This window comes from Nematolebias whitei, chromosome 1 (genome assembly GCF_014905685.2).
Source record: "Nematolebias whitei isolate Nwh7 chromosome 1, NemWhi1, whole genome shotgun sequence".
Classification (NCBI taxonomy): Eukaryota; Metazoa; Chordata; class Actinopteri; order Cyprinodontiformes; family Rivulidae; genus Nematolebias; species Nematolebias whitei.
This window is the reverse complement of record NC_056498.1, coordinates 52704928-52715347: the sequence shown is the minus strand read 5'-3', so window position 1 is coordinate 52715347 and position 10420 is coordinate 52704928. Positions and strand designations below refer to the sequence as shown.

The following is a 10420-nucleotide window of genomic DNA, read 5'->3' as shown; positions in this document are numbered from 1 at the left end:
TTCTAGAATTGCGCCACTCAAGGTGGCTGCATGTTGGAGCATCTCTGTTACTTTCATTCTGAGATTTTGCTTTTGGAAACGTTAATCACTCTTTTTCTGGATGTAAAGCACATCTTTTGGATGATTGTTTCCTCTGGTATCAGATGCTGTGCAGCTGGAAGGATTTTTACTGAAACTTTTTTAGTTTTGGACATTTGTTATGATGCGTAACCAGGCAGTTTTCTACAACCAACAGCAGCTGATTAACATCTCAAAAGCTCAAATAATATATCAACTACAGCCCCAATTCTCAAATGAGTTGAAAAGGAGGCTCTGTAAATGCATTCTCATCTACCTGCCAGCTGTGCTCGAGTGCCTGACCACTGAGATCCTGGAACTAGCAGGAAACACGGCTCATGACAGCGGAAGAACAGGATCGTCCCTCGGCACCTACAGTTGGCTGTCCACAGCGACGAGGACCTCGGCAGACTGCTGGGAGGAGTGGCCATCGCTCTGGGAGGAGTTCTGCCTGGCATTCAGGCGGTCCTACAGCCCGGGGGAACCGAGAGGCCAGCCGAGACTGGGTGGACAGATCGAACGGCATCTGCAGCCAGTTTCTTAGGATCCACTGTGGGATGGACCTTTACAAGAGATCCGTCCTGCTTACAGCCATCAGCATCTATAACATATCTTAATGAAATGAGGATAACAAGTTACAACAACAAATGATTTCCCTTTGGGATTAATAAAGTATTTTTGAATTGAATTGAATTGAATTGAATTGACTTGAATTGAATTGAGTTATGGTGCCCCTGAGGTGGTTTGGCTTAATGTAATTGCATTTTTTCAAATGTTTATTTACACCTCGAGGCCACCGTACTACGGTCCTTCAGGCACAGTCCTCCTTAAAAATAGCTCTAGGATCGCAGTGGGATTTACCTGGTTAAATAAAGGCTAAACCAATAAATATTACAGTAAAATGATTTTGTATAGCGTCGTGAAAAAATACAGTTGACATTTTCTATATGTAAATTTAGACATGTCAGTGGTTTGTGTGATATACAATGTATGAGTTTTAGTTTGTTTTTTTATGTTAATGCAATGACAAAATTATGAAAATGTGAATGTTTTTGTAAGAAGTTTGAGCATAAATTTAGAAAACAACAAAAATTATCATAAAAAACTATAAAACAATAGAAAGGGTAGGTGGCTCTGATGCAGTGATGTCATCATATAGGTATTGGGTAATTGAATTAGTTGCTTTAACTTTTGGTGAAACTTGAAATTTGCTTGTGACATATGCCTAAGAAAACCAATATATTTTGTATTTTTGTTTGTATATGATACAGTTTGTTCAAGTGAACTAGAATTGTAATTTCAATCATAATTATGGAAAGTTTCAATTTAGATTGTTTGCTAAATTCTCCATTTTAACCTTCCAAGGAAAGTTTCTGGAAATGTATCAGCTTTTGTTTGTCTCCTTTGCAACCCTAAACCTCAACAACCCAGTTCTGATTCTGATTGTTTTATTTAGTATATCAGTTTGTTGGTATTAAAATATTCAGTTCAATTCAGTTTATTTATATAGCGCCAACTCACAGCAAAGTTGTCTCAGGGCACTTTACAGAAACATTCACATACATAAAAGCCAATTAGTAAAGTTTTCTATCTAAGCCGGTCGAAGCAGATGGCCGCTTGTCCTCAGCCTGGTTCTGCTGGAAGTTTCTTCCTTTTAAAAGGGAGTTTTTCCTTCCCACTGTTGCCACTGTACTTGCTCAGGATGGGATACTGCAACAAAGCCAAGCTTCAACTTGTCTGCTGGCCTCCTTAGATAGATAAATATGACATAATAATACATGCATTGTCTCCATGATAGGAGAAAAACAAAGTATTGTTAAAACAAAAACATGTTCATGCAATGCACCAAAATCAGCAGGCTAATATCGTCATGAGCACAGCACCACGCTTGGCTAAAATGGTATGGCTCTTATGTGTGTATGAGGAGTGGAGGGAAACAGTGCAGTAATAAGGGCAGGTTCCACACACTGCATCTGTGACCTGGACATAATTTTGCTGGCTGCCCAGTGACCTGCCTCCCTATAGCGCCCACTCACTAACAGCACCATGCCGGCCAGGAGCAGAAAGGAACACTGAACACACACACACAGAGGAAAGCTGAACACATACAGTACAAACATGAAATTAGTTTTGAAGTTTGCAGCAACCTCAGCTTTCCACACACCGAGCCTATAAGCACACAGTGACACAAGCAGGCCTTTCCTCAGGACACAAAGCAGCTGTGATGCTCTTCTTTTTATACACTTTTCTACCTCACTCAGTTAAGTTTTGTTTTTCTTTCATTTTCTCGTCCTAGGTCTAAGGTCAACATTTTTATTTTATTTTTTGTCTTAAAGTAGATGGCCATTTCATAGTATGAACAAAACATATATGAAGCAGATCGGCCATGACTGTAATTGCATTTATTTATTTTTTGCGTGTTTCTTGTTTTTTTTTTTTTTTTTTTGGTACACGTTGCTCCATAGAACTATGGCCTAAATTGTTTTTTTTATTTATTTTTTTTATCTTAAAGTAGATGGCTGTGTTCTAGGGATGAAACATATTTGATGCAAATTGGCCATGACTTAATGCCAGATGCAAGATTTAAAAAAAATTGAAAAAGCGTTGTTAAAGGACAGACGTGCTTACTCAGATGTGCAAACGCTCCATTATAATCATCATGCATTCTTCTGCTTTCTGGGCTTTTTTCCACCTGCTGGGACAAAAAACCCCTCCTAAAACAGACAAAAAAGAACTTCCTAATGAATTATATCGTAACTGATGAAAATCATGTCTTGTTCAACAATTTTATAGTTAAGGCAATATTTTAAACCTGCTTGCTATTTTTTAACTCTTTTGTATTTGAGGCTGTTTAAAGAGGATTCGTTTTATATTTATGTGAAGAAATAAGATAAGTAGCATACTGAGACATGCTCTCAGTGCAGGGGCAGTGGGCTGTGATAATCCTCTCGCATCCGTAGTTTCTCTGAACGCTCCTTCTTATTTATTTATTAATATTAATCTGGGGGCTGCATAAAATGTTGACTTTTATTATAAAATGAGACAGACACAAATGAAAAATGAGTTAAAAGAGATGCATGGAAATGAGTGTGAAAGTCACTCGCCCTATTGATTCACCTTAACTGAGATGAAGAAAAACAAATGTTGAAGATTAACTCAGTTTGAATGTTTATATTTAAAAACTAAAGCATTTTTATTCAAAAATATTAATTGGAGATTATTTATTTTCTACCACGTATTGTTTAAATTACCAGTTCTGCATACAATATTCTAATAAATGTGCTTTTAAATGTTTGTATTTAATCTCAGCATATTTTTTTGCCATTATGAAAATTTCCCACCTTTTTATTTTGAAGTGAAATAAAAAGAAAAGCGGAAAATTAAATGAGCGTTTTATAAAATGAATGCACCTCTGATATGTGCCCTGTGCATATGCATTTTGTGCTTCTGTGATCTCCTAATTAATGACAGTATGAAGGATTATTTTATTGCACTTCATTAAACACTGAGTTGTGTGAAATTGCCACTTCGATGTATTATTTTAAAAAGAAAAGTGGCATTTGTCGCTAGTCACCTGCAAACTTCTAATGAAAGCTAACATTCAAATAATGGGCCACATTTTAACATAAAATAACAATTTATTGACCATGTAGCCTAATTTACCATGAAAAACTGCACTAAGAACAGGGTAATTTCCATTAAATTGATCAAATTTGCCTTTTTGTATATAAATGTGCATAATGTGGCAAACTGCTGATTTACTTGATAGAAAATAGAAACTAATTCTTAGAGCTTAAATGATACGTTTTAAAGATCCTTGCCATTCATGCTTGTCCTATTCCTTTTAGTGTCATCTGCTCTGAACAGAAATGTCTTAGAAGGAATGTATCTCCAGCTGTTTGAGATTGGATTAGACCAGAATTTAGTATTTACCCCTCCCTCCCCCTCTAATCTTCTGCTCCCATTTCACGATGACAGGAGAGCCAGCAGGGCTTGAAGGACGCCATCTCAGCTCTCACCCTTTAAGTGGGAATTTTCTGAGTAATAAATTGAGACTATGATTTAAATGCACCTCCAAGGAACTGGGATCCTTCCCCCTCCTGCATCTTCCATCACAAATAAAGACAATGAGTGTGAAGTCAGCCAACCATCAAATGTATGACAATTCTCAGGCTTATTATTAAAAAAGAACAACTTGGATTCATTTTAATGATCTTGTGGTTTATTTTTTTTATTTTTTTTTAGTATTACAAGTATTTCCGACGATCCCATTCAGGTTTATCTAAGATGAAGCATATGCATGAGGCAAAGTACAAGTGGATTTAAACCTTGTATGTACCTTACTCGCTGCTCCAGCAAAGAATATATGCATACAGTTGTTTGCCCTGGACTTGAAAATGAAATGGAGTGAAATATTTACAATGATATGATGTATGTTATAAAATCATGGACTTGGTGTGGTTATGAAGTAAACAAGATGTTTAACTTTGCTTACCGATATATCATGTAGGCGTGTGTACTCTTAAGTCTTCAAATGATATACAGTAATTTCCGGACTATAGAGTGCAGCTGAATATAAGCTACAATACATCAAGTATCCATGTATGTGTTTTTCTACACAGAAAAATTTAAACTTTTAATTAAATACGTACCAGTAACATACATAAACACGTACAGTAAATGTTGTTTTCTGAACAATGCCTTTAACACGGCTGGTTCAAAAACTTAATAAATACAGTAGTGTCGCTGTTTGACTACAGCGTTCAAAGCCAGCTCGTTATTCCCAAGTGGAGAGGACGCTCGCGCTGACTCGAATAATGGCAAGAAAGAATAAAGTTTTAACATTTAATTTGTCAAAGTCAAAATTACTTTGTCATTCGCACCACATGTGGTGCAAGTGGTGGAACAAAAGTGTCTACACAGGATAAAAGTATAAATTGTAAAGAAAACTCTAATAATTCGTTTTTAATTATTATATTAAATATTATTATAATTATGTATAATTATGGGGGAGTGGTGTCGCAGAGGTTAGAGAAGGTGGGCCTGTGATCGGAAGATCGCTGGTTCAAGCCCCGGTACCGACAACATCAAAAGTGTGGGTTGGGTAGGTGATGCACCCACACCTGCCCCCACCCTCATTCACCCCACTCCGGGCCCATGAGCAAGGCCCTTAACCCCCATCTGCTCCCTAAACAGGTCTATCTTGAAAATGAGTTCTCGTGGCTCAATGAGACTACCTGTATAAATAAAGGGTACATGGAAAAAAAAAAAAAAAAGGTCTAAGATATGAACTAATAAAAACGTTAAACTAAAAATACACTAAGCACTAGTACAAAAACAATTAATTAATTAATTAATTAATTAATTGGGCAGATAAAAGTTACATAATTATCACAGCGCTGGACTTGGTCAGAAACCTCTGCGACTCAGCGTGGACACTCGGCTTCCTTCCACTCTAGACTCCTCCCCTTAAAGGGGATGTGAGTGCAACCTCATTGGATCTGTAATGAAATATCTGTTGCAATAAAGGTTATTTGATTCAGTCTAAGCATTCTTGGGCATTTGTGTGCAACTGTCCTTGTGTGCATGCAGCAGATAAACAAAACCCTCTCTTTATATGGCAAATGGCTTCAGGTGGAAGCAGAAGTCTGACTGACTTCCTGTTTTCACTGTAGCGCTAGCGTCATCTGAAGATATATGTAACAGTAGCTTGCCAGGAAAAGTCACTGATCGCTATGTTCATCTTCCTCCTGTGCACTAAAACCACTAAAGTTGTCTTCTTCAGTGTCAGAATTGAACAGCATCAGAAAAACTTCATCGCACACGTCCTCAGTCTCTCGTTCATTGTCGAGAAAAATACAGTAGCCTACCAGGAAATACTTTATCGCTATCTTTATATTCCTCCTGCAGCAAGCTTGTGATCCGCAGAGCAAAAGTTTGTCTGTGCATGCAGGGAAGTCCCCTTCACATTCTCTGTGCATGGGGGGGATTCCCCCCTCCTCGTTCTCTCCTCTCCTCTCGTTTCATTGGTTCGACTGTGACCTTTTCGATAATTTAATTTGTCAGATTTTTTTATTTTTTTTTAATCTTTATTTATACAGGTGTAGTCTCAATGTGTCACGAGGACCCACACCCAAAGAGAGACGTGTATCGGGCAGCTATGTGAGCACCCAAGTGTGACGAAGCGAAATGTTTTTAGTGGCAGGAAGCTCGCTGGCCCGTCAAAAAAAAAAAAAAAAAAAAATTAGCCGCAGTATTGTAAAAGCCACAAGTTCAAAATATGTGAAAAAGTAGTGGCTTATAGACTGGAAATTACGGTAATTTAATCAGAGAAAACCAAGAGTGAAGTTGATTTTACTAAGTGAGGTAGTTATTTCCTTATAAAAAAAAAAATGTACGATATCCTTTGATTCATCAAACCACTAAACTGGTTGTGGCTATTAATGGAAGTCCATGTATGCAGTTTTTAAGAATCTACATTTACATAGTAAACTGAAGACTTTTGTAGTTGTTGTCTTCCTTCTTTGATGCGAGTAAGAAGCAGTGATTCTGACAATCAGGGGCTCTCCGTAGGCTCATACAGGGCCCTAGGGGACCCAGTGAGCTTGGCACTCACTCTTTGCGTGGGGGTGGAGGATTTTTTTTTGTGCACTTTTATCTTTCCTATCCTTTAATTGCATGCATCCCTAAAAAAAGAAAAGGAAAAACAAGCAATGAAGGGGCTGTGGCTTAGACAACAACACTGTGAAGTTAATGTATTCCATAGAGCAGAAAGGATGGTGGAGAAATAATGACTTGGTGGTGCACTGCTCCCTTTGGTCCTCCTTTAGCTGACTACCAGAAAGGAGGTTCTTCTTCTGATGGAAGACACCTTTAATTGCGGTTTCAACTCCTGCTCTCTACCCTATTAATCATATAAAATGGCTTGAGAAGAGAGAACGCGAGATCCCGACGTCTGAGTATCTCCATTTTCGAAGGAGAAATGTCACATTTTTGCACTTCACCTCACTTACAACGATTGTATTATTCACGACAATGTGCTTCATTAGTGAATGCTGCAGTCTAAATGACGCTTCATGTTCAACTGTTACCTGGGAGAGGAGCTGCAGGTCTCACAAGAGAACTAGTCTCACGCTATCCCCAATACTCTTATTAAAACACCTGCCCAGGGACGATATCTTTTTCTCATCCACTACCCCTGTTAGGGTCACTAATTACTTCTCCTTCTCACTCTGCACAGAGACGCTGAACAGACTTGCATGCAATACCCTAAGGATCAGCTGGTATGCAGATCTTTGCGTTGCTTGCTTAGTTAAGTTGCACGTGTGGACCAAAACATTAGAGCACTGTGTGTTAATTCACTAAAAGTTAAATAAGTAAAAATCAACTAAAATATATCACTGGTAACGTGTTCCTGGATGCTGAATAAACGTTTGATTTTCAGTTGAATAGTCAAATTATTGTGTGTTTGAGGAGGTAATAAAGTTGTCAACTACCAGCTTGATATTCCATCTTTTTTATTCACAATTTTTTTGACTGTTGTTGCCATAGTAACCATCCCAGTACAGCACTGGACGCAGAGTCACAGTGCTAATATGCATTTTAAGCAGACTCCAAAGTAGTGAGAGTATTCTCTTGCCAATTTGAAACTGTGAATCACATCTCTGCAGAATTTCCTCAAAATTCTGCTAAAAGTGGGGAAAATGAAATATTTTTACCCCCCCCCCCTTGTGATGTTGTAAAAATCAGAGTTTTAGATTATATTTTTAATGCAAAATTTGTACATCTTTTAAATGCATCTAAAGTTGCACATGAAATATAAAAAACTGAAAGCACAAAATATTTTTCCTGCAAGATTCTTCTTAACCAAATTATCACCCTGATGAGCAGAGGGGACTGATTAAACACGTTTATCTCACACTTGTGATTTCTGCTGTCACGAGTCTTTTGTGAAGTTTTAACTCAACTTTAAAAAACACATTTTATATTTAGAGCTAGACACTTGTACCCTCTTCCCACACTTTAACCCCCTAGACTACTCTCTGGAAAAAAAAATAGAAACCTGCTTTTTGCTCATTAATATATCATTTAGATATTCATATGAATGTTTATGAAGCATTCACACTATTGTGATCCAATTTTCTTCCGTACATTTTTTAGCATATTTTTCATTCCACATTTTTTGTGCTATTTCAACAAATCATATATTAAAACATTCAGCTTTTTCAGGACAATCCTGCTACGACTTTTGGTATTGGTGCAACGTTAACTGTTTGAAATATTTAGCTTTTTCTCCCATTATTTTTCTCATAGAAAACGAATTGAGCTCATTTTCCATTCTTCAAATCTTTAGATCTGTTTACAACCTTTTACAGCTCCTTTCACATTTTGTTATGCTTCAGCTTCTTTCAGCGTCCTTGTGCAAATTTAAACTTTTGTCCAGCCATTTTCAGTTGTTTTTTCAGACGTTTTGTGTTTTTTTTTTTTTTTTAGATTATTTCTGCTAAGTAAATCATTTTGTGCTTCTAACTTATTTCTGCTAATTTCAGCTTATTTCTTCAAGTTTCAGCTTTTTCTGCTAGTTCAGTTACTATTTAGCTGTTTTATACTATTTTTTCAGCTAATTCCACATTTTGTAATACCTGTTTCAAACTTTTTTAGCATAATTCAGCAAAAATGTGCTTTCTCCACTAAATTCTGGAAAAAAAAAAAAAATCTACCTTTTAGCTACTTTTCAGCAGTTTTTGCTTATTTTAGCTTTTTTTCCATCTGTTTTGTGCTCCTTTCAGAATCTTTCTGCTAATTAAAACATTGTTGTGCTTATTGTAACTTTCTTCTGCTAATTTCAGCTTATTTATGCAAGTTTCAGCTTTTTCTGTTAGTTCAGTTACTATTTTGCTCTTTTGTGCTAATTTTAGATTTTTCAGCTAATTCCATATTTTTTGCATTTGTTTAAACCTTTTTCAGTGTAATTCAATTAAAACGTGCTCGCTCCACTTCCTTCTAGGAATTTAACTTTTTTCTGCTTTGTAGCTACTTTTCAGCTGTTTTTGCTTATTTCAGCTTTATTTTCAGATCATTTCCACTATTTTGTGCTCATTTTTACTTTCAGCATAATTGGGCAAAGATGCGTCCTTTCTGCTTTCTTCTGCTAATTTAAGCTTGTTCTAGCGTTTTTGCTACCTATTTTGAAATGTTATAGCCAATTAAATCTGTTTTCAGATAAATTCAAGTTTTTTTTCTGCCTTTTCAGCTACTTTTCAGCTACTTTTTGCTAATTTCAGCTTTTGCAGCTAATTTCCTAATTGTTGTGCTAATTTCTGAATATTTAAACCTAATTCAGCAAATGTGTTCTTTTTGCTTTCTTCTGCTAAATGCGGCTTGTTCTTCTATTTCAGCTACATTTCAGAATGTATTTTTAGCTAATTTAAGCTGGTTTTCAGCACGTTCGTTTGCAACAAGCATTCACACTGCATTTTCACAGGAAATGCAATTTCTCTAGTATTAAATTACATGACATAATTAGTCCAGAGATACACAAGTAGGATATGGCACTGAAAGAAATGCATGCAAAAGCTCAAATAATGTTGCTCTTCAAATGCTTTTTGTGTGGCTGACATACAGAATTTGAGTTGTAATTGTTTAAGTGGTGATGAGTAGTGGCAATATTATGGTAATGGTGCTGGTAAATATAGCATTGATTTTTCTGTCTGCTGTGACTGATTGTGGTAAAGGCCTGTAGGAGTGAGTAAAACGCCTTCCTCTGTGTATGAGCCATGGATGGGACAGCCACGCAGCATCAGATGATACACCTGACCTCAAAGAATCAAACCTCATCATCTCCATATTGAGAAAGGACAGCACTAGAATCACCATTACTCATCTTTCAATTCCAATCAATTCTCAATTTGTTCAAGCTCTTTGTGACTACAAAACCAAGTGGTCCATGAAGAGGAAATGCGTGAGGGAGGATGATGCTTTCGTGTGTGAATTTGAGGCGGCAGGACAATACCGGGTCTTCACTTTTATTAGTGTAACAAATCACGGTGACTACAGCTTGTCATTCTCAAAGCTGTACATCAATACAATCTGAGCTCGCCTCAAACGCTGCAATATTGCCACGGCTAACACGGAGTAAATTTGATTTCATCATCAGCATTACACTGTCAGGTTATTTGCTGGGTTACAAGGTAAAAAACATTGACATTCTATTTGTTGATTTATTGCACTTTGATGGATGATTTTTATTTATTTTGGGGGGAGTTGTTGTTGTTTTTACCTGCAATGCTTAGCTTTCCCTCAACATTTAATTTGTAGATGCTGATGACCACATCTGTTGTTTCCTTCTTAAGCACAGAAAATA

The 10420-nt window shown here is 36.8% G+C and overlaps 1 protein-coding gene across 4 annotated transcripts in view; it reads left to right on the top strand.

Moving 5' to 3' along the window:
- Positions 1–10420, top strand: part of LOC119411734 (neurexin-1a-beta) — a 144759-nt gene that overhangs the window by 22514 nt on the left and 111825 nt on the right. The window lies entirely within an intron of this gene.